At 45.2% G+C, this 25,677-nt stretch overlaps 1 protein-coding gene across 8 annotated transcripts in view; it reads left to right on the plus strand.

Moving 5' to 3' along the window:
• The first annotated feature begins 297 nt into the window (after positions 1 to 297).
• GAL3ST1 (galactose-3-O-sulfotransferase 1) overlaps positions 298 to 25,677 on the plus strand; it is a 213,897-nt gene continuing 188,517 nt past the window's right edge. For 2 of the 8 annotated variants that reach the window (XM_075829484.1, XM_075829493.1), the window contains exon 1: positions 339 to 720. The gene's annotated coding sequence lies outside the window, so the exon portion shown is untranslated. Of the gene's footprint in view, positions 721 to 25,677 lie in introns of all 8 variants that reach the window. The other 6 variants (XM_075829518.1, XM_075829509.1, XM_075829474.1 and 3 more) reach the window with 6 other exon arrangements.

A 25,677-nucleotide genomic window follows, 5' to 3' on the forward strand; every position in this document is an offset into this window, starting at 1 on the left:
AGCACTGTCACTAGTCCCAGGTTGCGGTGTCACGTTATGTCTCCCCTTCATATCTGTAGAGGACATTAAAAATTTGTTGTTTTTATTTAAAATAAAATTTGTATTAATGTTCCTTTTAATATTGGTGAGCAGTTTATGACAGCAATGGTGCCCAAGCCGTCCTCTATATAACGTGACCACAGCTCAGCCCTGCTTTATATAATAAGCCTGTGTTAACAGTAACCAGCACTATAGTGACACCCACCTGTAAGTCCCAGTCCCTGTGACATTGAGACCCCCAGAGACTGGCGTGTGAGACTGCTATTTGTTCTGTCAGCAGATAAGGGAAGCCTTGTTCTTTCTGGACGCTGAATGGACTCTCTGTGCCGAGGACGAAAGGGGAGGAGACGGAGAGTTATGAGGGAGGTGGCGGCAACTGAGAGTTATTAATTATATATTAGCCAGGAATAAAGTGAAACGGTATAAAGCGACAGGATTGAAATGACTTCGTGTTCTGGACTTTACAAATGGATAAGTGAGACCGTGTGAGGGAGGAAAGAGACGGTGAGGAAGGAGGGAGATACAGCATTGATAGAGAAGAGAGAGGCGCGGCGGGGACGTGAGGGACAATGTTGTGACACGATATGGCTCCCCAGGTACGGACTCTCTGAAGTCTGGCACAACGCGACATTTGACAATAGGACGGACTTCTACCTCACAACAAGATACCGACCTCCCGAGGTGAGTGCAGAGCTACATGGCCGCCCACAGCTTCACCCAGTCTTCTACAATTACTGGGGACCTTTCTTGCTTTTACACTTGTATCCCCCAGTGCAAGCTCATAGAGAAAAGAATAACGCTCTTCACTAACCTGTGTTATTCTATCTCTATAAATACTGTAACACATCAAGATGGAAGTTTAATAACATCATTTTTTATTACATGACAGAAGTTGTGGTAATTCGGCGGTTATTAGTTATTATTAGCTATTCGGTAAAATGGTCTGGAATTCATTTCATTCGTTCAATTTCCACTGTTTTACCACACAAAAAAAATAATTCAACAAAAAAAGTGAATATGCAGTGAACGTTAAATTGATTTTGGTTGTTCGGGTCAGTTTACAGTAAACAGTCTTCTAATCTGCTGAAAAATTGTTGCCTGGTCGGCTATAGACTATAGTTTCTAGTCTTTATCAATAGTAGCAGTGTCCGACTGGGGTTCCTTGGGCCCACCATCCAACTATACAAAACATGTAATAATAATAATAACAACACTAATAATCTTTATATAGCGCCAACATATTCCGCAGCACTGTATAATTCAGAGGGAAAATGTACAGTAAGGTCAAGTAGGTTATATGTGAATCCATCCCTAAGAAATAGACCCTAGAGCAGGGGTCTCAAAAAGGGGGCCGCATATAGAAAAAATGGGAAGTTGACGGGCCGCATTACTTTCAAATTTGATACAATACAAAATTATTATTTATCAATTAGTTATTTGAACTACTATAACACTATATTACTATAATAATACTACATTACTATAATAATACCGCTAGGTTTAAAATTTGAGATATTTCTCCACGTGTTTATTTTAACAATCCAGCTTTCCAGTTTAAGTGTCGCTAAATGCAGTCCGGCAGCTCAGTTGGCAGCGTTTGGCAGACACACATGTCAAGATTGGGCAGCCCGTTTTTAGATACTGCCACAGTGCCCTCAGTGGGTGCTGCCGCAGTGCCCTCGGTGGATGCTGCCGCAGTGCCCTCGGTGGATGCTGCCGCTGTGCCCTCGGTGGATGCTGCCGCTGTGCCCTCGGTGGATGCTGCCGCTGTGCCCTCGGTGGATGCTGCCACAGTGCCCTCTGTAGATGCTGCCACAGTGTCCTCTGTAGATGCTGCCACAGTGCCCTCTGTAGATGCTGCCACAGTGCCCTCTGTAGATGCTGCCACAGTGCCCTCTGTAGATGCTGCCACAGTGCCCTCTGTAGATGCTGCCACAGTGCCCTCTGTAGATAATGCAACACACCCCTAGATAAGGCCACAGTGCCCTCTGCAGATGCTACCAGTGATTTCAGGGTCTTGCCCAGAGCTGGAGTCCCGGAGCAGAGCCGCTTATAGCACTTGAACTACAGTAGATTTGTGACTGCAGCTCTGGATTTGTTTGGAGTATGGGACTTGATGTTACAGTACAGTTGTGACTGCAGCACTGGATGTGACTGGAGTATAGGACATGATGTTACAGTAGAGTTATGACTGCAGCTCTGGAAGTGGCTGGAGTATAAGACATGATGTTACAGTAGAGTTGTGACTGCAGCTCTGGATGTGACTGGAGTATAGCACATTATATAATAGTAGAGTTGTGACTGGAGCTCTGGATTTGTTTGGAGTATTAGACAAGATGTTTGCATCTGCATCTACTGATCTTGCAGTAGAGTTGTGAGTGTAGCTGTGGATGTCTCTGGAGTATAGTACATGATGTTACAGTAGAGTTGTGAGTGTAGCTATGGATGTCTCTGGAGTATAGTACATGATGTTACAGTAGAGTTGTGAGTGCAGCTCTGGATGTGACTGGAGTAAAGTACATGATATAATAGTAGAGTTGTGAGTGCAGCCTGGGATTCCAGCTCTGCTCCTGACATCACTGTCCATATATGGACAGAGATGTCAGGGGCAACCCCAGAGCTGGAGTCCCGGGTAGAGCGCTAGTAGGCTCTTCCTGGGACTCCAGCTGTGCTCCTGACATTGTCAGGGATCATTACTATGTATATTGTCTGAAAAATATTATCCTCACACATATGTATATACATTTCAGTTCTTTGTGTAATATACTGATATATATAACAAGTTCTTTGTTCATGTCGGACACACCTATGGAAGACACCGCCCCCTGGAATGCAAAGAGGAGTGTGCAGAAGAATGTACAGGAAAACTTATAGCTGAGGAGCGAATAGAATTTAAGCAAGTCCCACATCTATAGGGAGGGGCATGTGTTTTCTCTGTGTGTGTTTCTTTGTTCTGAATAAAGTTCAGTTCCTCCTGGCTGACATTGAAGCTGTACCTCAGACATTTGTGTGGTGTACTTCTCTCCAGGCATGCCTTCAGCTTTCAATTTACAGAGGTGGTTATTCGGTGTGAAATACGGACCTGACAACATCACTGGGACTCCTGCTCTGGGGAAGCCCCTGACATCATTGTCGATGTATGGACAGCGGTCAGAGGCTTCCCCAGAGCAGAGCCTATACTAGCGCTCTGCCCGGGACTCCGCTCTGGGGAAGACCCTGACACACTGTCCATATATGGGCATCGATGTCAGGGAATTCCACAGAGTCCCGGAGCAGAGCCTGTACTAGCGCTCTGCCGGGACTCCGCTCTGGGGAAGACCCTGACACACTGTCCATATATGGGCAGCGATGTCAGGGAATTCCACAGAGTCCCGGAGCAGAGCCGATACTAGCGCTCTGCACGGGACTCCGGCTCTGGGGAAGCCGCAGACATCGTGTGTCCAAACATGGACAGCGATGTCAGGGAATTCCACAGAGTCCCGGAGCAGAGCCGATACTAGCGCTCTGCACGGGACTCCGGCTCTGGGGAAGCCGCAGACATCGTGTGTCCAAACATGGACAGTGATGTCAGGGAATTCCACAGAGTCCCGGAGCAGAGCCGATACTAGCGCTCTGCCCGGGACTCCGCTCTGGGGAAGACCCTGACACACTGTCCATATATGGGCAGCGATGTCAGGGAATTCCACAGAGTCCCGGAGCAGAGCCTGTACTAGCGCTCTGCCCGGGACTCCGCTCTGGGGAAGACCCTGACACACTGTCCATATATGGGCAGCGATGTCAGGGAATTCCACAGAGTCCCGGAGCAGAGCCGATACTAGCGCTCTGCCCGGGACTCCGCTCTGGGGAAGACCCTGACAAACTGTCCATATATGGGCAGCGATATCAGGGAATTCCACAGAGTCCCTGAGCAGAGCCGATACTAGCGCTCTGCCCGGGACTCCGCGCTGGGGAAGACCCTGACACACTGTCCATATATGGGCAGCGATGTCAGGGAATCCCACAGAGTCCCGGAGCAGAGCCTGTACTAGCGCTCTGCCCGGGACTCCGGCTCTGGGGAAGCCCCAGACTTCGCTGTTCATATGTGGACAGCGATGTCAGGGAATTACAGAGTCTCGGAGCAGAGCCGTTACTAGCGGCTCTGTGTCCGCGGGCCACAGATGACAGCCCCAGGGGCCGCATGCGGCCCGCGGGCCGCGTGCTTGAGACCCATGCCCTAGAGCAAGTGATGGCCTTCAAAGCTGCCCCCACATAGTTTAGCCTTTTGCAGGACCTTTAGCCCATATGCACATAATCTGCAGCGTTATACAGTACCAGCAAATCTGCACGTAATACGCATCGTGTGCATGTGGCCTTACTGTGTCAGAGCCTGTGCCTACTGGAGGATCCTATGGAATACCCGGTGGGCCAGTCGAACCCTGGATTGTAGTATTCAAAGGGGTTCTCCAGTCCCTAAAAATGTATGGCCTATCCTCAGGATAGGCCATCAATATCTGATAGGTCTGTGTCCGAATGCCGGGACCCCACCAATCAGCTGTTTTGAAGGGGCCGCGGCGCACGTACGCGTGCTGCTTCTTCATTTCCTTAGCTTGCTCAGACTGTGAATCGCTGACACGCTTGTAGCGGCGGTTCACAGAATTACAGCCTGATCTCATTCACTTGAATGGGAGAAGAAGGCTGCAATACTGTGAATCACCACTACATCTATGTCGACGATTCACAGTCTGCAAGTAGAAATGAAAGGGAAGCAGCGCTGCACCCCCTTCAAAACAGCTGATTGGTGGGGTTCCCAGGATAGGCCATAAATTTTTAGGGACTGGACAACCCCTTTAAATGAAAGAAAGCAGCCACGTTTTTCAAGTCTTGGACAACCCATTTTAGTTAATATTCCTTTTATTAGGGATTTATGGTCCAACTCCTAATAACATATACTATGAGAAGCTAATGCCTCACAGATTTGCAGTCAAATCTATTGTTTGTTGGCTGCATATTTCTGAGACATCTGCTGAAATAAGGCTTGGTTTACTGGTGTCACATCACACATTGTCTGCAAATCAAGGATATGAGGAAATCGAAAACAACTGGAACAAAGAGAAAGGGTTTATTCACACAGTGCTGTTTAGGTGCAGTTATTTGGTGCAGTTTTTGGAGCCACAACTAGGAGTGGATTAAAAAAAAATAGATATAGAACCGTCCCTATGTACTTCCCCTCCCTTTACGATCCACTCCTGGTTGTGGCTTCAAAAACTTAATAAGAAAAACAGAACCAAAACTGCACTGTGTGAATATACCCAAAAGAAGTTTCCACACCAGCTGATGTTATGGTAATTAAGTATAAACAGATGGTGGTCCAAAAAATAAATTAATTGCTACTCACAAAAGAGATGTTAAAAATTAGCTGTTCAAATAACACAAAGAAAAAAGGAAAGGTTTTAGGGGTATGTATTATTATGTCTTCTATACTCACAGATTAGGATTTGATAGGCTCCTAATCTGTTGCTTTGCAGTACTAGAGTCCGAAGTCCAAATCTGGAAGACATTAGCATGAAATTTGTATGTTCTCCCCGTGTCTGCGTGGGTTTCCCACACTCGAAAAACATAATTATAGGTGGATTGGCTAACTATGAAATTGGCCCTAGTGTGTGTGTGAGATATATGAAAACTAAACCTTCCAGCACACCAAATCACACCCAGCCTCTTTCAGCAGACCAAAACAACTGGATTAGTGCCACACTCATCCGAAAAACGGCTGGAAAATCGGAAGCAGAACGCCTACAAACATCTGCCCATTGATTTCAGAGGGAAACACGGCGTTCTGCTCTGACGGGGCGTTTTTTACACGAGCGTTTTTCAAAACGGCCTCGTAAAAAAACACCTGCGAAAAAGAAGTGCATGTCACTTCTTCAGCCGTTTTTGGAGCCATTTTTCATTGACTATAGAAAAACAGCTCCAAAAACAGCCGTAAAAAACTCCGATTAATAAACGGCTGAAAATCAGGAGCTGTTTTCCCTTGAAAACAGGTCCATATATTCAGACGTTTTTGAGTTTGCGTGTGAACATAGCCTAATGTCTCACACTGGCAGCACTGTGATAAAGCGAGAGGGGATGTAGCGACATGTCAGGGTTACGGAGCCTGTACTATTAGTAATTGACACAAATACACTAATTTGTACATGCTTTTGAGGAACTATTATTTCACTGCCCTTCAGTCACAGTATAAACTATTTTAAATACCTTAAAGTGTAGCGAAACGTTGGACAAACTTCTAACATATCATAGTGACATGTCAGAAGTTTGGATTGGTGGGGGTCCGAGCACGGAGACCCCCACCAATCACTAGAACTAAGCAGCTGAAGTGTTCGTGTGAGCCGCTTCGTGTCTGTTCGGCTTTTTCCGGAAATAAATGTATCAGTGTACGGACTCAATAGAAAGTCTATCAGTCCGTACCCCGATACATTGGCTTTCCGGAAAAAGCCGAACAGACACGAAGCAGCTGAGCGCTCACACGAACACTTCAGCTGCTTCGTTCTAGTGATTGGTGGGGGTCTCAGTGCTCGGACCCCCACCAATCCAAACTTCTGACATGTCACTATGACAGGTCAGAAGTTTGTCGAACGTTTAGCTCCACTTTAAAGTATAGATTTGCTAGATTACGGCATTGAACACCTGTCTACACCCATGCAACCAGAGTAGAGGTACACAGACATTTGCTCTAGGTTACCCATTTAACCATGTTGGACATTTGTTTAACTATTTTGCGTTTAGTAAAAGAGTTACAATTTTAGCAGAAGTTGATGTCATCAGGAGTAGATACCGGTGGTACACCGACCTCATTGAACAATAATCATTCTCCCACAGTGCATTGACCCTTCGGTTAGAGTTTTCAACTGTCTAAAATGAACAGTTCTCAGTGGTGCTGTGTCATAACTACTATCCCCTGTCTGTATCAATTCACAGTGCCCATCAGTCACTGGTGTAATTAGTAGGTGCCACACCTTGCCTGTATCTGTGGTTTATATACTACAGACATGTGGTCCGCAGTGCCTTCTTGTGTCACCCTTGGCACAGTCTCATTTGTATGTCTGAACTGTTTTAATGTTAGACATGAACCAGCAGATGCACAGTGACGGGGCTTTGATATGGTAGCGCCTGTAACATATATGCTAAAATTACAAGGAAACATGTCGCTTGCAGCCCTGTTGGTACAGAGGAATAGTCTGATTCGTGATTTTGCTTGTCCCATCCATAATATTGAGAGCACTGTGTCCCTTAATATTGCAGCAACATTTCTTCTTACTTTTTTAAAGACGGATGTCATGCAGTTCTTTAGATATGATGTGAGCTTAGGATGTGACGAAAATGTGCCAAACCTTTATATAAATGAAGCTTATTTAATGTTCTCTAAGGCTGAATACACACTTGCATTCTGCTTTCCGTTCTACTCTGTCAGAGGAGCAGAACAATGGAAGTACCAGAAGTGCCGCTTCTGTTGCACGATGGACACCACCGGTTGCCGTCTGAAACCTTTGACTTTAATGGGTACCATTGGGTTCCCAATGGGGTGTCCATGGCTGTATTATTGTTTCTGGTATTTTCAGCCGGTTCTGCGACAGAGGCCTCTAACGGATCCTCCAACCCGGATGTGAACGAGGCCTAAGACTGTTATATAGATTGTTTAAATATTACTGTGGATTCTTCAAGAAGTACCTCTGATTTTCAGTCTACAGAAAGGCTATTTTTCCTGAAATTGCCACGTGTTACCATATCACTGGTGAATGGTATGAAATATGTTTATTCAAACAAGGGAAGCCTTGACACAGTGTTTACAGGGTGCACAGAGAGCATAGGGTTTACACTTGTGTATAAGGTGGATACTATATATGTATTCTGTCATATAATCTCGTCACGTCTGTTGTTCAATCTGTGCATAGCATGTTATGTGGTAGGAGCAGCTGAGCACTTTGATATATAGTTCTGTGGGAAAAGATTCAGGGTTAAGAAAACCTATAATTTATTAATTGAAATTCCTACTCATTGTGGCTAAAGATTCCAGTGGGCGGTCTCAATTATTAATTAACTGCCTTCCCTGTTTAAGTATGCATACACTGAAAGGTCACTTTCACACGGGTGTATTTTGGTCAGTATTTTGCATCAGTATCTGTAAGCCAAAAGCAGGAGTGAGTCCAAAATACGAAAGAGGTACAAAACTTTCCATTATACTTTTTTTTTCTGTGTCCATTACTAGTTTTAGCTTAGGGCCGGTTCATATCAGCGTTGGCTTTCCGTTTAGGGGTTCCGTCTCAATGGAAAGCCAACGCTGATGTGAACAGACCCTTAGGCCTCATGCACATGAACGTAAAAACACCCGTAATTACGAGCCGTAATTACGGGCCCATAGACTTCTATTGGCCACGGGTACCTTCCCGTATGCTTTCGGGAAGGTGCCCGTGCCGTTGAAAAATATGGAACATGTCCTATTTCAGGCCATAATAACGGCACGGGCAGGCCCATAGAAGTCTATGGGGCTCCCGTAATTACGTGTGGCTAGGTGTGTGCACCCATTGCTAGGCGACGTCAGGGGATAGTCACTGTCCACTTTCAGCACCCGGGACAGTGACTACCGCTGGAGTTAATAGTATTAAAAGTTAACTTACCTGCTTCTTCCTCCAGTCCGGCCTCCCGGAATGACGTTTCATCCCATGTGACCGCTGCAGCCAATCACAGGCTGCAGCGGTTACATGGACTGCCGCGTCATCCAGGGAGGTCGGACTGGATGTCAAAAGAGGGACGCGTCACCAAGACAACGGTACGTATGAACTTCTTTTACTTTCAATCGCTGCAGAAACTCTGCCCGAAAGAGCTGCGAGTTCTCTCTTTCCAGCACTGATAGAGAGAAGGAGCTGCCGATTAGTGCAGAGAAAACGGGTCCGTAAATACGGGTGGAATACGGGTCGAATACGTGTGACAAAGGACCCGTATTTGCGCCAGTATTTACGGGAGGAAAAAAATACGTTCGTGTGCATGAGGCCTTACAAATACTGATGCAAAATACTGACCTAAATACTGCCGTGTGGAAGTGGCCAATCAGTAGCTGCATATCAATGAGTAGCACCGCCCACCTGACTCCTAAGCCACAGTGAGCAGGGATTTAAATTAATCACAAGTTATACTGAATCTTTTCCTACAAAACTATATATCAATCTGCTCGACTTCCCTATATGCATATACTGTATATAATCATAGATTCCGTTTCCAATTGGCCTGGCCATGGCTACAATGTTAGTAGGATACTCACACCCATAATGACACTTTATGACTCCTATTGGCACCCATACTTAAGTTGCCATGGTTACCAGAACGCCAGCATGACTGTCTCAGATGCCGCAATTAGTTAATGGTAAGGTAGATTTAGTGAAATGTTCACTATGCAAAAATCACAATATTTATAATTGTTTTGATTCTTGAAGCAAATTTAATTCAAAATTATTGTAACACAAACTTAACTGCAGGATTAATGCTACAAAATATTTTCGGTGAATTTACGTAAGAAAAGTATTATGCAGGGCTTTTTTGAATATAATCCCATTTGGGGTGGATGAAATTTGCAACATTAGAAAACTGGAGATTTTGATGGAAATACAAGGTTTTTTAAATTTCGCAACTTTTTTGAGGTGATTTAAATTATTCAGTAAAAAACAGGAAGATTTAGATGTAGATAAAAATAATTTTTTTTGTAGACATGCAGTGATGAAACAGGTGGAGTGAGTAGAGGTAATGTACCCCCTTATTTATATGGACATAAACTTTTTTTTTTCTTATTAGGAGCAGAGTTGCAGTGTTGCACCACGGTTGCTATACTGTGAATGGAGCCATCTTACCAACTGGGCGTTGTAAAGAGAAGTGTATGACGCTGACCAATCAGCGTCATACACTTCTCATCGTTCCAGCCCAGCTGGTTTCACTGCACACACAGCCCGATCACGCTGTGCTGTGTGAGTAAGTCCCACAGAAACTTTACCGAAGTGTCGGGAGTGTGAATAGACATTGCATCCGCCTGCAAAAAACTCTGTGTGAACCCAGTTTTTCTAAATAATATCTGTATAATTGGAGGGACACTATTGTAACATCTGGCCGCACTAAAAAGCGCAGCAAAATACGCCATTAAAAATGCCGCAAAACGCTGTGTGTGAATCCACCCTTACACTTGCTCTTAACGTTCCTAGTTTGAAGGTATGTTCCGTAGTAAATTGCTGCGAATATTGCTGCGGATTAAGGCCTGGCTTCTACGGGTTGGATACGCTGCATAAAAGCTACGCAGGGTATCTGACCTGGTACCCGCAGCACCTTCTGTCCGAAAAATTACACCACATTGTGGTTCGGTTTTTCAAACAGAATTTCCGCTGCGGAATGCGATGCCTGGGTAAAAACCAAACTACCATACTTACCTCCTTGCTCTTTTCTGCGCGTAGTCCAGCCTCCCAAGATGATGTTGCAAGCCTTGGCTTTCTGTTGAGGGCTTTGCATCCCCATTGAATTCAATGGGGAAAACCCGCAACAGAAAATCAACCAAAATGCAGCATAAATTGACATGCTGCAGATTTAAATCCCGCACTGCAGGTCAATTTACTAACGTTTACGCTGCAGGTTTTCTTTTCCAAAATGATTATTGTTTTACAGAAATAGAAATATCAAATACAACAACTATTATCATTAGGCACGTATAAAACAGATCAAGATACAGTGAAGGAAATAAGTATTTGATCCCTTGCTGATTTTGTAAGTTTGCCCACTGTCAAAGACATGAACAGTCTAGAATTTTTAGGCTAGGTTAATTTTACCAGTGAGAGATAGATTATATTTTTTTTAAAAACTGAAAATCACAGTCAAAATTATATATATTTATTTGCATTGTGCACAGAGAAATAAGTATTTGATCGCCTACCAATCATTAAGAGTTCAGCCTCCTCCAGACCAGTTATACGCTCCAAATGAACTTGGTGCCTGCATTAAAGACAGCTGTCTTAAATGGTCACCTGTATAAAAGACTCCTGTCCACAGACTCAATTAATCAGTCTGACTCTAACCTCTACAACATGGGCAAGACCAAAGAGCTTTCTAAGGATGTCAGGGACAAGATCATAGACCTGCACAAGGCTGGAATAGGCTACAAAACCATAAGTAAGACGCTGGGTGAGAAGGAGACAACTGTTGGTGCAATAGTAAGAAAATGGAAGACATACAAAATGACTGTCAATCGACATCGATCTGGGGCTCCATGCAAAATCTCACCTCGTGGGGTATCCTTGATCCTGAGGAAGGTGAGAGCTCAGCCGAAAACTACACGGGGGGAACTTGTTAATGATCTCAAGGCAGCTGGGACCACAGTCACCAAGAAAACCATTGGTAACACATTACGCCGTAATGGATTAAAATCCTGCAGTGCCCGCAAGGTCCTCCTGCTCAAGAAGGCACATGTACAGGCCCGTCTGAAGTTTGCAAATGAAGATCTGGATGATTCTGAGAGTGATTGGGAGAAGGTGCTGTGGTCAGATGAGACTAAAATGGAGCTATTTGGCATTAACTCAACTCGCCGTGTTTGGAGGAAGAGAAATGCTGCCTATGACCCAAAGAACACTGTCCCCACTGTCAAGCATGGAGGTGGAAACATTATGTTTTGGGCGTGTTTCTCTGCTAAGGGCACAGGACTACTTCACAGCATCAATGGGAGAATGGATGGAGCCATGTACCGTCAAATCCTGAGTGACAACCTCCTTCCCTCCACCAGGACATTAAAAATGGCTCGTGGTTGGGTCTTCCAGCACGACAATGACCCGAAACATACAGCCAAGGCAACAAAGGAGTGGCTCAAAAAGAAGCACATTAAGGTCATGGAGTGGCCTAGCCAGTCTCCCGACCTTAATCCCATCGAGAACTTATGGAGGGAGCTGAAGATCCGAGTTGCCAAGTGACAGCCTCGAAATCTTAATGATTTACAGATGATCTGCAAAGAAGAGTGGGCCAAAATTCCATCTAACATGTGTGCAAACCTCATCATCAACTACAAAAAACGTCTGACTGCTGTGCTTGCCAACAAGGGTTTTGCCACCAAGTATTAAGTCTTGTTTGCCAAAGGGATCAAATACTTATTTCTCTGTGCACAATGCAAATAAATATATATAATTTTGACAATATGATTTTCTGTTTTTTTTTAAATATAATCTATCTCTCACTGGTAAAATTAACCTAGCCTAAAAATTCTAGACTGTTCATGTCTTTGACAGTGGGCAAACTTACAAAATCAGCAAGGGATCAAATACTTATTTCCTTCACTGTAACAATGCCCATGTGGGCAGCAAGCATAATACAGTGTAGAAGGACATCAAGGAGCCATTGAGGTCCATCAAGAAGGCTTATGTATGATGTACATTGCAGAACATGAGGTTACAATTACTGAACATGGTCCAACTGTAATGACTCGGGGTAGGGAGACGGACAGGTGAGCCCTAATCTACCCGCAACCTTGTCCCTGCCTACTTGCACGGCCCGTCCTAAGTGACGGCGTACAACTGGGCGACGGTCCCTACGCTCAATAAGTGCAAGATAGACAACACAAGACAAGGGCACACAGAAGCAAAGGGGAAGAAGGGGCAGTTGCCCACAGAAGCACCGTGAGCAACAGGCAGTGGTGAACGTGCCGAGTCAAACCAGGAGAGTACGTAGTAGCAAAATCAGAGCAGGAGAATAGTCAGTCAAGCCAGGGTCAATAAGTAACAGCGGTCAATCAGGTAAATAGCAGGAATCGCAGAGCCAGGAAACCAGACAATCACAGGCAAGGAACATGCTGCAAGTGAGGGTATAAATAGACCAAGGGCGGGAGCTAGAACCATCAGGCCAGGCTGTGATAGGTTCTCCCTCTCCACAGCCTGCCAGCCTGAGTGGTAACAGATCGCGTAACTCTAACAGACTTTGGAGCTGTTGAAGGCTGATTAACCCCGGGTGTGGACACAGAACCTGTGTCTGGTAAACCCTTTACAGTACCCCCCCATTTTATGAGGGGCCACTGGACCCTTCCTAGGTGGACCTGGCTTGTTGGGGAACCGAAGATGGAACTTCCTGAGCAATATACCGGCGTGAACATCCCGGGTGGGTACCCAAGTCCTCTCCTCTGGCCCGTATCCTCTCCAATGGACCAGGTACTGGAGGGAGCCTTGGACCATCCTGCTGTCCACAATCTTGGCTACCTCGAATTCTACCCCATCCGGAGTGAGAACATGGACCGGAGGTTTCCTCGATGTAGCCAAGGACGGGGAGCAGCTTTTCAAGAGGGAGGCATGGAAAACATTGTGTATCTGAAAAGACGGGGGTAACTACAGCCGGAAGGAGACAGGGTTGAGGACCTCAATGATTTTGTACGGCCCTATATACCGGGGAGCAAATTTCTTGGACGGAACTTTAAGGCGCAGGGGGTTAGTTGAACGTCTTTTATCTGCCTGAGTCTTTTGGATGCTCTGGGACGCCTCAAGGTTCCTCTGAACCTGGGCCCAGACTGTGCACAGTTCCCGATGAATGACATCTACCTCGGGATTGTTGGAACCACCAGGTGAAACGGAGGAGAACCATGTATTAAACCCAAAATTACAGAAGAAGGGGGAGACCCCCAACGAGTTACTGACCCGGTTATTAAGGGAAAATTTGGCGAGGGGAATGAAGGAGACCCAATCATTTTGACTGTCTGAGATAAAACACCTTAAGTATTGTTCTAGAGACTTATTAGTCCTCTCAGTTTGGCCATTAGTTTCAGGATGGAAGGCTGAGGAAAAGGACAGATCAATCTCCAGCTTCTTACAGAAGGCTCTCCAAAACAATGAAACAAATTGTACCCCTCTGTCAGAAACAATATTGACCGGAACCCCATGGAGACGCAGGATGTGTTTGACAAACAAGGTAGCTAACGTCTTGGCATTGGGTAGTTTCTTGAGGGGTTCAAAGTGGCACATCTTAATGAAGCGGTCTACTACAACCCACACCACCGACTTGCCTTGGGATGGAGGCAGATCGGTGATAAAATCCATGTAGATAATGGTCCAAGGTCTCTGGGGAATGGGCAAAGAACATAGTAAGCCCGCAGGTCGGGACCTGGGAGTCTTGGACCTAGCACAAATTTCACAAGCGGCGACGTAGGCCTTAACGTCTTTAAGCAACCCAGGCCACCAATAGGTTCTAGAAATTAGGTGCTTGGTACCCAGGATGCCTGGATGGCCAGATAGTGCGGAGTCATGATTCTCCCTGAGCAACCTTAGCCAGAATTGCAGGGGAACAAACAGCTTGTTCTCAGGAAGGTTCACGAGAGCAGAACCTTGATCAGCCGCAATTTCGGAGACTAAGTCTGAATCCACAGAGGATATGATTATACCTGGGGGCAAAATACAAGTGGGATCCTCCTCAGGAGGAGGGCTGGCCATGAAGCTACGCGACAGAGCATCAGCTTTAATATTTTTTGACCCAGCCCTATAGGTAACCACAAAGTTGAATCTCGTAAAAAAACAACGGCCATCGAGCTTGTCTCGGGTTTAGCCTCTGGGCAGATTCTAGGAAAACCAGATTCTTGTGGTCAGTAAGGACCGTTACCTGGTGCCTAGCCCCCTCCAGGAAGCGGTGCCTCTCTTCAAATGCCCATTTAATGGCTAAGAGTTCGCGGTTGCCAACGTCATAGTTTCTCTCAGTGGAGAAGAACTTCCTGGAGAAGTAGGCACAGGGACGGAGATGGGTGAGAGACCTAGTACCCTGGGACAAGACAGCACCCACTCCCACCTCGGAGATGTCAACCTCCACGATGAATGGCTCCATTTGGTTAGGCTGAATCAGCACTGGGGCAGAGACAAAGCACCTCTTAAGGATCTCAAAAGCCTGGACCGCCTCCGGAAGCCAGTGGAGGAGATCAGCACCTTTACGAGTGAGGTCCGTAAGAGGCTTAGCGATGACCGAGAAGTTAGCAATAAATCTCCTATATTAATTAGCAAACCCGAGGAAATACTGTTAGGCCTTCAGGGAGGCAGGGCGGACCCATTCTGCCACAGCCTGAACCTTGGCAGGGTCCATGCGGAATTAGTTAGGAGTGAGGATTTGACCCAAAAATGGTATCTCCTGCACCCCAAACACACATTTTTCGGTTTTTGCAAAGAGTTTGTTTTTCTGACGGGTCTGGAGCACCTTCCTGACATGCTCAACGTGGGAGGACCAGTCCTTGGAAAACACAAGTAGATCATCAAGGTACACTACAAGAAATACCCCCAGATAGTCTCTTAAAATCAAATTTCTGGAAGACCGCGGGAGCATTACACAACCCAAAGGGCATGACGAGATATTCGAAATGACCTTCGGGTGTATTAAACTCCGTCTTCCACTCATCCCCCTCTCTGATTCGGATAAGGTTATAAGCCCCCCGAAGATCAAACTTAGAGAACCATTGGGCCCCCTGAACCTGATTGAAGAGATCAGGAATCAAAGGAAGGGGATATTGGTTCCTTACAGTGATCTTATTTAAATTTCGGTAATCGATGCACGGTCTAAGACTACTATCCTTCTTCCCCACGAAGAAGAAGCCAGCACCTACCGCAGAAGTGGAGGGGCGAATGTAACCCTTGGCTAGGCTTTCCTGGATATATTCTCTCATGGCTTCACTTTCAGGACAAGAGAGATTAAATATCCTACCTTTAGGGAGTTTAGCTCCTGGTACCAAATCGATTGCGCAATCGTACTCTCTATGAGGAGGTAACTCTTCGGAGGCCCTTTTAGAAAAGACATCAGCGAAGTCCTGTATAAACTCAGGTAGAGTGTTCACCTCCTCAACGAGAGAAACCAAATTAATAGAAAAACATGATGTCATGCATTCATTACCCCATTTAGTAAGAACACCAGTATTCCAGTTAAAAGTGGGATTATGCGTCTGCAACCAAGGAAGGCCTAATATCAAATCGGACGATAACCCCTGCATCACTAACAGAGAACACTGCTCCAAATGAATGGAGCCAACAATGAGTTCAAAAATAGGGGTATGCTGCATAAAATAACCATTAGCAAGCGGAGTGGAGTCAATACCCACTACCGGGACAGGTTTAGGCAAATCAATTTATGGCATAGCTAGAGACATGGCAAATTCCACAGACATAATATTATCAGCAGACCCTGAATCCACGAAGGCACTGCCGGTGGCAGACCTTCCATCAAAAGAGACCTGAAAGAGACCTGAAAGGGAAGCAAGCTTTTATTAGGCTTCATATTTACGGGAAATACCTGTGCGCCCAAGCGACCTCCCCGATGGTCACTTAGGCGCGGAAGTTTTCCGGCTGCTTATTCTTGCGCCTGGGACAGGAGTTCAATTGATTCTTGTCATCCCCACAGTAGAAGCAGAGATCATTCTTCCTGCGGAACTCTCTACGTTGTTTGGGAGACACGGAGACCCCGAGTTGCATCTGTTCATCCGAGTTCTCCGTGGAAGAACGAAGCAACGGAACCTCTGGAGCCATCATAGGGGAGCCAGAGGTGAAGGCACCAGAACGTTCAAGTCGTCGTTCCCTGAGACGTCGGTCAAGACGTACCGCTAAAGCCATAGCCTGATCTAGAGAGTCTGAAGTGGGATAGCTAACTAACAGGTCTTTCAGGGCGTTCGACAGACCCAATCTAAACTCGCACCTCAAGGCAGGGTCATTTCACCGAGAAGCTACACACCACTTCCTAAAGTCAGAACAGTACTCCTCAACGGGTCTCTTTCCCTGACGTAAGGTCACCAGGACCTAATTATACCCATTCGCTGGCTCTCAGAACTTGTGGAGTGGGGTCTTAATCGGAAATAGAGACTACAACTATCCCGAAAAGAGAAAAAATTCTTCCAGTCCCCTGAGAACCGGTCAGGCAACTTGAGGTGGGGTTCAAGGGGTGAGGTGAAGGGCACTACCTGGGTAGCATCACGCTGGTTGAACCTCTGAGCTAGGTCTTGGACCTGTAGGGAGAGACCCTGCATTTGCTAAGCCAGGGCCTCAAGGGGGTCCATAGTAGAGTCAGGGACCAGGGTAAGAAAAGGTATGGGGCCTGTGATTATGTAATGACTCGGGGTAGGGAGACGGACAGATGAGCCCTAATCTACCCGCAACTCAGTCCCTGCCTACTTGCTCGGCCCGTCCTAAGTGACGGCGTACAACTGGGCGATGGTCCCTACGCTCAATAAGTGCAAGACAGACAACACAAGACAAGGGCACACAGAAGCAAAGGGGAAGAAGGGGCAGTTGCCCACGGAAGCACCGTGAGCAACAGGCAGGGGTGAACGAGCCGAGTCAAACCAGGAGAGTACGTAGTAGCAAAATCAGAGCAGGAGAATAGTCAGTCAAGCCAGGGTCAATAAGTAACAGCGGTCAATCAGGTAAATAGCAGGAATCGCAAAGCCAGGAAACCAGACAATCACAGGCAAGGAACATGCTGCAAGTGAGGGTATAAATAGACCAAGGGCGGGAGCTAGAACCGTCAGGCCAGGCTGTGATAGGTTCTCCCTCTCCTCAGCCTGCCAGCCTGAGTGGTAAAAGATCGCGTAACTCTAACAGACCTTGGAGCTGATGAAGGCTGATTAACCCCGGGCGTCAACACAGAACCTGTGTCTGGCAAACCCTTTACAGCAACGTAACTGAAGATCGAAGAATTAAGGAGGTAGAGTGAATAAAGAGAAAGTAAGGAAATTTATCACCCTAGTGATAATGGAAAATAAGAGGAGAGGGGAGGGTAGGGGTGGAAGGTACAACCCGAAAGGTCATCCTACTGCAACAAACATGGGGAACCCCCATATTAGAAGTGAATCATGGAAGATAAGGTCACTGTTGGATGAGCATAGGAAATCCAGGGAAGCCATGTGGTCGAAAGGGGGTGGTCGTATCATTCAGGACACTAGAAACGTATTCATTAACCATGCAGCTGTCCAGTCTCGACTTGACAGAGGAGAATGGTAGAGTAGGGGATTTCCACGCCTAAGCTATGGTCTGCTTCGCCACTAAGAGGATGAAAGTGAAAAGTTTGAATTGTAGGCCCTTAAGACCCGGTGGTCGGAAATGTAACAGTGCTGTCCAGGGGTCCCAAACTATCGGGGTATGAAAGAGTGGGTGAGGTTGAAGATTCTGACCCAAAAGCGGACAGCCCTGAAGCAGGAAGCAGGGTACCCTGGGACAGCATGTGCAATCCGACCAGGGACAAGGTACCCCCGAGAGAGGACTTTGTAGGCCAATTCCAAGGTCGTGATATTGGTGCAGCAATGAGAGATCACGTTCCAGGAAGAGGACCAATCGCCTGATTCGCGTGTTTGTTGGATATCCCTTTCCCAATTAGCAACATATGAATGAACATATGAATTTTTTTGAAGGCAGGATGAACAGAAAACAGCAATTCTGGCATTATGTTTTATTTTATTTTTTACAGCGTTTGTCGAACGGGTTAAATAACATAACAGCTTTATAGTTGGGGTCGTTACGGACGCGACGATACCAAATATGTGTAACTTCTTTTTTTTTTCTTTTCGTCACAATAAAGCATTTTGTAAGGGGAAAAAGTGGGTGTTTCATTTTCTTCACTTATTTATTTATGAATAACTTTATTAAACTTTTTTTTTACTAGTCCAACTAGGGGACTTCACTATGCGATCGCTTTTATAATACACTGCATTACTTTTGTATTGCAGTGTATTACTGCCTGTCCGTTTACAACGGACAAGCATCTGCTAGGTCATGCCAGAGGCATGGCCTAGCAGGCATCCACTACAGGCAGACCTAGGGGCCTTTATTAGGTCCCCGGCTGCCATAGAAGACACTGGCACCCTGCGATCTCATAGCAGGGTGCCAGTGGGGTGAGAGAGGGAGCTCCCCCCCACTCTCCAAAATCTCTTGGTTGCGGTGCTCGCTATTGGGGGCCGCATATAAGGGGTTAAATGGGCGGATTTCGATCCACCCACTCGAGCAGCGATGCCCCAAGTTCTCAGCTACCTCCGGTAGCTGAGAACAAGGAGTTTTAACTGCTACCGGCGCTGCAGATTTATTCTGATGCAGGGCCGTGAAATGGCGTATGCATCAGAATAAAGCCTGTTCGTCGGAAGTGTGGAGGAATCCAGAGGTACGAGGCTGCAGGTATGGGGTAAAAGTGTGGAACTTCTAAAAAAAAAGCCACATTGCTGGATCAGTAACATTATGTAGTGGGGCCAATTGGGCAATGGTGGCTGTCTGATAATATTTAAATAAGTTGGGAACCACAAACCACCATCACACTTGAGGACATGAAGTGTGAAACGGGAAACTTGAGGCCTCTTATCCAGCCAAATAAGCTAATGTAGTTTGCGTTGAAAATTGCGTAATATATGAGATGGAATGGTTACTGGTAGTGTTCGGGCATCAGATTTTCGAAATCTCATTCATTTTGCTGCTACTGTAAATGCTGCAGAATTTCTGCACACAATTCTGTTGCGGAAATTCTGCAGGATTTACGCTATGTGGGTACACGGCCTTAGTGTCAAGCATTGATCATAGCAAGCCTTATGTGCACCTGCTGATTTCGAGACGTTTTTACTACATTTCCGCTGTACAAAACACAACGAAACTCAGCTTGAGTATTTTAGTGCAGAATTTATGTCTCCCATTAACCCCTTCCCGCACCTTGGCGTAACTGTACGTCCAGGTGAGCAGTAACTTCGCGCACCCGGGCGTGCAGTTACGTCCGTGCTTTAAAAGTTAACCGCCGCGCGGCGCTACACCGCAGCGGCGGTTAACTTCTCAGGCAGTCTGCCCTGATGTCCAGGCACACAAAAAGGACCAATTGAAGCTGTCCCTTGTTGTAGATCGCTCTGATTGGTAAGTCTGTGCAGACTTACCAATCGGAGCTCACTTCTGAGAAGGAAATACGTCACAGGCTCTGATCTCCTCTGTTGGAGTCAGGAAGTCGAGGAGATCAGAGCCTGTAGCGTCGTCGTCGTGTGAAGAGCAAAGAAAACCCCATAATATCCCGATTAACTCCTTGATCACAGTGTGTAACTGTGATCCCCCCCCCTTCCTCTCCCAGTCTATAAGGGAGCTTTTTTTTTTTGTGCTTTTTAAAAAAAAACAACCCAGAAAACTCTAAAAAAAAGTCCATTTAGACAGCGTCCATGTTAGTCAGCGTCAGTCAGCGTTAGTCAGTGTCAGCGTTAGTCAGTGTTAGTCAGCGTTAGTCAGTGTTAGTCAGTGTTAGTGAGCGTCAGTGTTAGTGAGCATCAGTGTTAGTCAGCGTCAGTGTTAGTCAGCGTCAGTGTTAGTCAGCGTTAGTCAGTGTTAGCGTCAGTGTCCATTTAGTCAGCGTTGGCGTCAATTTATTCAGTGTCAATCAGTGTCAGCGTCACTTAGTTTCAGACCATCTGTTAGCGTCAGATCGTTCCATTTGTCAGTCAGCGTCCGTCATCGTCTTTTTGTCAGTGTAGTTTAGTCAGTGTTAGTTTTAGTTTCATAAAATAAAAAAAAAATAAAAAAAAAATAGTGTACGTTAGTGTTAGGTCAGTCCGTCTGTTAGTCAGTGTCAGACCGTCTGTTTAGAAAATCAGTCAGCGTCAGTTAGTCATCGTCTTTTTGTCAGTGTAGTTTAGTCAGCGTCAGTTACTCATCGTCTTTTTGTCAGTGTAGTTTAGTCAGCGTCAACTTAGTCTGCGTCAATTTATTTAGTGTCAGTCAGCGTCAGACCGTCAGTTAGCGTCAATCAGTGTGTGATTGTCAGTTATTGTTTTTTTTGTCAGTATAGTTTAGTCAGTGTTAGTGTCATAAAATAAAAAATAAAAAAACATTAGTGTACGTTAGTATTTAGTGTTTTACGTAAAAAAAAAAAAAGACACAAAAAAATATTTTTTGTATACATATACATTCAATAAAAATGGCCCGCAAAACCTTCACTGCAGAGGAGGCATATGAGATGCTCGCATCGGACACCGATACTGCGAGTGATGCTGGGTCCGCATTTGCTCTGTCCTCCTCAAGCGACACAGAGGAACCCCCTCGCAGTCGCAGGAGGGTTAGTGTTCAAGTAACACCTGCACCTGAACCCAATTGGTTGCCCCCAACCTCCTACACCCCCCAAGTACCGGACTTTACTGCTGCTGCAGGGGTCCAAGTCCAGACAGCAGGGCTGTCCGAGATTGAGTTTTTCCAGCTCTTTTTTTCGGACAGCCTTGTGGAAAATATTGTTGAGCAAACTAATCTATGTGCTCAACAATTTATTGCTGTCAGCCCCGAAAGTTTTTATGCCAGGCCATACAGGTGGCATCCCACTGACAAAGCAGAAATGCTGCAGTACTGGGGATTGGTACTAAATATGGGCCTAACGAAAAAGCCATCGGTGAGGTCTTATTGGTCCACCGATATTTTGTACCACTGCCCCTTGTACCGCACCACAATGCCCAGGGCTCGTTTTGAGGCAATACAGAAATTTTTACATTTCAATGACAATTCCCAGTGCCCCCCCCAGGATGACCCCAATTTTGATAGACTCTACAAAATTAGACCCCTTATTTCCCATTTGGCCCAAAAATTTTCAGCATCTTATACCCCTGGCAGAGAAATTGCCATTGACGAGTCCCTGGTGCATTTCAAGGGAAGGGTGAAGTTCAGGCAATATTTGCCCAACAAACGTGCCAGGTATGGCATTAAAATTTACAAGTTGTGTGAGTCGGAGTCGGGCTACAATCACACGTTTAAAATATACGAGGGAAGGGATAGTCAAATTGAGCCCCCAAACTGTCCACCTGTCCTGACCACAACTGGGAAGATTGTCTGGGACCTCCTGCACCCACTGTTTAATAAGGGGTACCACTTGTATATAGACAACTGGTATACAAGTGTACCCCTGTTCAAATGCCTGGCAGAGCAAAAAACAGTGGCGTGTGGGACGGTCCGCAAAAACCAGAGACAGCTCCCAAAAACCCTTCTCGGCCAACCCCTGCAGCGTGGGGAGAGCAGGGCACTCCTTAGCGAAGGGGTCCTCTTTTTGAAGTTCAGGGACAAGAAGGATGTCCTAATGCTGACATCAATCCATGATGCCACCTGCTCTCTTGTCCCTGTGCGTGGTGCAACACCCACCACCACGTCACGGCCTGTCTGCATCCAGGCCTATAATAAGTTCATGGGGGGAGTGGACCTTTCTGACCAGATGCTTAAGCCGGACAATGCCATGCGGAAATCAAAAATTTGGTATAAAAAACTTGCGGTGCACTTTATCCAAATGGCATTGTACAACTCCTTTGTCATCTACAGGAGCACTGGTCAGGAGGGGACATACCTGGAGTACCAGGAGAAGGTGATCAAATCCCTTCTCTTTGGGAATGTGGCAGAGGTAGGGGAAAGTTCTGCCTCAGCAAGCACGGATGTCCCCAGGATAGTTCCAGGCCAGCACTTTCCTGGGGAAGTGCCGCCCACAGAAAAAAAAAGGCGCCCCCAGAAAAAGTGTCGTGTCTGAGCCAGAAGAGGCATAAGAAAAGACACGACATATCAGTGTAACACCTGTCCCACCCACCCTGGACTGTGTATCAAGGAGTGCTTCCAAATATATCACACCTCTCTGGAGTTCTAAATTTTATTTTCACCCGTCCCTTTCATTTATAATTATAGTCCCTTCCATTTACAATTACCGTCCCTTTGATTTACCATAACCATTTCACCATTTAAAAATTGAAGATCCCCCATAACAAAACTAAAATTTCCCATTATACCCCTAGATGAATACCTAGGATTTGTAATACCGTGTAGTATCTGCACAATTTTTTAGGCCTTTGCAAACATGACATGTGCCCAAAAATCATCCAAGTAAAATAAGGCCTCAAAATCCTTGTGGTGTTCCAATACTTTCTGGCCCTGCCATACATCCAGCAACAGCAGATTAGAGCCAATTTGAGGGTATTTCTAAACTCAGAAGAAATGGGCCAATAAGTGTTGAGGTGCTTTTTTTCACTTGCATAATCAGTGTCTGAAAAATCGGTCCTATAAATGAAGCATTTGTGAAAAAATTTGAAAATGTCCTTTTTCAATCCACATTTCCACAGGATTCTGCAAAGAAACTGTGCCGTCCAAAAAGTGATGACACCCCTAGATAAATTCCTTGAGTGGTGTAGTATTCAAAATGGGGTAATTTCTGGGTGTTTTCCATCGTTATGGGGGCTCAGAGTCTCTTCAAAGATCAAATGGGGCTGTTGAACCAATCATGCAAAACTTGGGCCCTGAAAATCTAAGGCTGCTCCTTCACTTCCAGGCACTGCCATGTGTCCACACAACATATTTGGATCACTTTGGGGGTATCTCCGAACTCGGTACAAATGAGCCAATAAATGTTGAGGTGTTTTTCTTCACTTGCATGCTCGGAACAATCTGTCTTATAAATGAAACATTGGTGAAAAAATTGAAAATAGCTTTTTTCACGCCAGATTTCGACAAGATTCTGCAAAAAAAATGTGTGGTCAAAAATGTGATCGCACACCGAGAATTTTTTTTAGAGGGGTGTAGTTATCAAAATGGGGCCATTTCTGAGGGTTTCCCATCATTATGGGGGCTCAGAGTCTCATGCAAAACTTGAGTCCTGAAAACCTAAGGCTTCTCCTTCACTTCCATGCACTGCCATGTGTCCACACAACATATTTGGACCACTTTGGGGGTATCTCTGAACTCGGTACAAATGGGCCAATAATGCTTTTCTTCACTTGCATGCTCTGTGTCTGAAAAATCTGTCCTATGAATGAAGCAGTTGTGAAAAAATTTTAAATGTTCTTTTTCACGCCAAATATCCACAAGATTCTGAAATAAAATTATGGGGTTAAAAAAATTGATCACACCCCTAGAAAAAAATTCCTTGAGAGGTCCAGTTTCCAAAATGGGGTCACTTTTGGGGGTTTTCCACTGTTTTGGTCCCTCCAGGGCATTGCAAACGCGACATGGCACTGAAAACTATTCCAGCAAAATCTGTTCTCCAAAATCCAAATGACGCTCCTTCTCTTCTGAGCCCTGTTGTGGGTCCAACAGCAGTGAATTACCACATATGTGGTATTGCCGTAATCGGGAGAAATTGCTTTTCAAATGTAGTGGTGCTTTTTCTCCTTTATTCCTTGTAAAAATTTTAAATTTCTATGTTTTTTCAGAAAAAAAGTAGATTTTCATCTTCACACACAAATTCAAATAGATTTCGCAAAACAACTGTGGGGTCAAAATGCTAAACATACCCCTAGAAAGATTCCTTGAGGGGTCCAATTTCCAAAATGGGGTCACTTTTGGGGGTTTTCAACTGTTTTGGTCCCTCCAGGGCATTGCAAACGCGACATGGAACTGAAAACTATTCCAGCAAAATCTGTTCTCCAAAATCCAAATGACGCTCCTTCTCTTCTGAGCCCTGATGTGGGTCCAAACAGCAGTGTATTACCACATATGTGGTATTGCCGTAATCGGGAGAAATTGCTTTACAAATTTAGTGGTGCTTTTTCTCTTTTATACCTTGTAAAAATTTAAAATTTCTATGTTTTTTCAGAAAAAAAGTAGATTTTCATCTTCACACACAAATTCAAATAGATTTCGCAAAACAACTGTGGGGTCAAAATGCTAAACATACCCCTAGAAAGATTCCTTGAGGGGTCCAGTTTCCAAAATGGGGTCACTTTTGGGGGTTTTCCACTGTTTTGGTCCCTCCAGGGCATAGCAAACGCGACATGGCACTGAAAACTATTCCAGCAAAATCTGTTCTCCAAAATCCAAATGACGCTCCTTCTCTTCTGAGCCCTGCTGTGGGTCCAAACAGCAGTGTATTACCACATATGTGGTATTGCCGTAATCAGGAGAAATTGCTTTACAAATGTAGTGGTGCTTTTTCTCCTTTATTCCTTGTAAAAATTTTAAATTTCTATGTTTTTTCAGAAACAAAGTAGATTTTCATCTTTACACACAAATGAAAATAGATTTCGCAAAACAACTGTGGGGTCAAAATGCTAACTATACCCCTAGAAAGATTCCTTGAGGCGTGTAGATTCTAAAATGGGGTCACTTTTTCTCTGTTTTTACTGTATCGGCAGCACAAGAACTCTTCAAACCTGACATGGTGCCTAAAATATATTCTAAAAAAAGGAGGCCCCAAAATCCCCTAGGTGTTCCTTTGCTTCTGAGGCCTGTGCTTCAGTCCGTTAGCACACTACGGCCACATGTGGGATATTTCTAAAAAGTGCAGAATCTGGGCAATAAATATTCAGTTGCATTTCTTGGAAAAAACTTTCTGTGTTACAGAAAAAAATGGATTACATATGAATTTTGGCAAAAAAAAAGAAATTTGTAAATTTCACCTGTAGTTTGCTTTAATTCCTCTGAAATGCCTAAAGGGTTAAAACACTTTCTGAATGCTGTTTTGAATACTCTGAGGGGTGCAGTTTTCAAAATGGCTTGATTTATGGGGACTTTCTAATATATAAGGCCCACAAACTAACTTCAGAACTGACCTGGTCCCTGAAAAAATTGCCTTTTGAAATTTTCTTGAAAATATGAGAAATTGCTGCTAAAGTTCTAAGCCTTGTAACGTCCTAGAAAAATAAAAGAATGTTCCAAAAATGATGCAAATAAAAAGTAGACATATGGG

This window comes from Rhinoderma darwinii, chromosome 1, assembly GCF_050947455.1.
Source record: "Rhinoderma darwinii isolate aRhiDar2 chromosome 1, aRhiDar2.hap1, whole genome shotgun sequence".
NCBI classification, from domain to species: domain Eukaryota; kingdom Metazoa; phylum Chordata; class Amphibia; order Anura; family Rhinodermatidae; genus Rhinoderma; species Rhinoderma darwinii.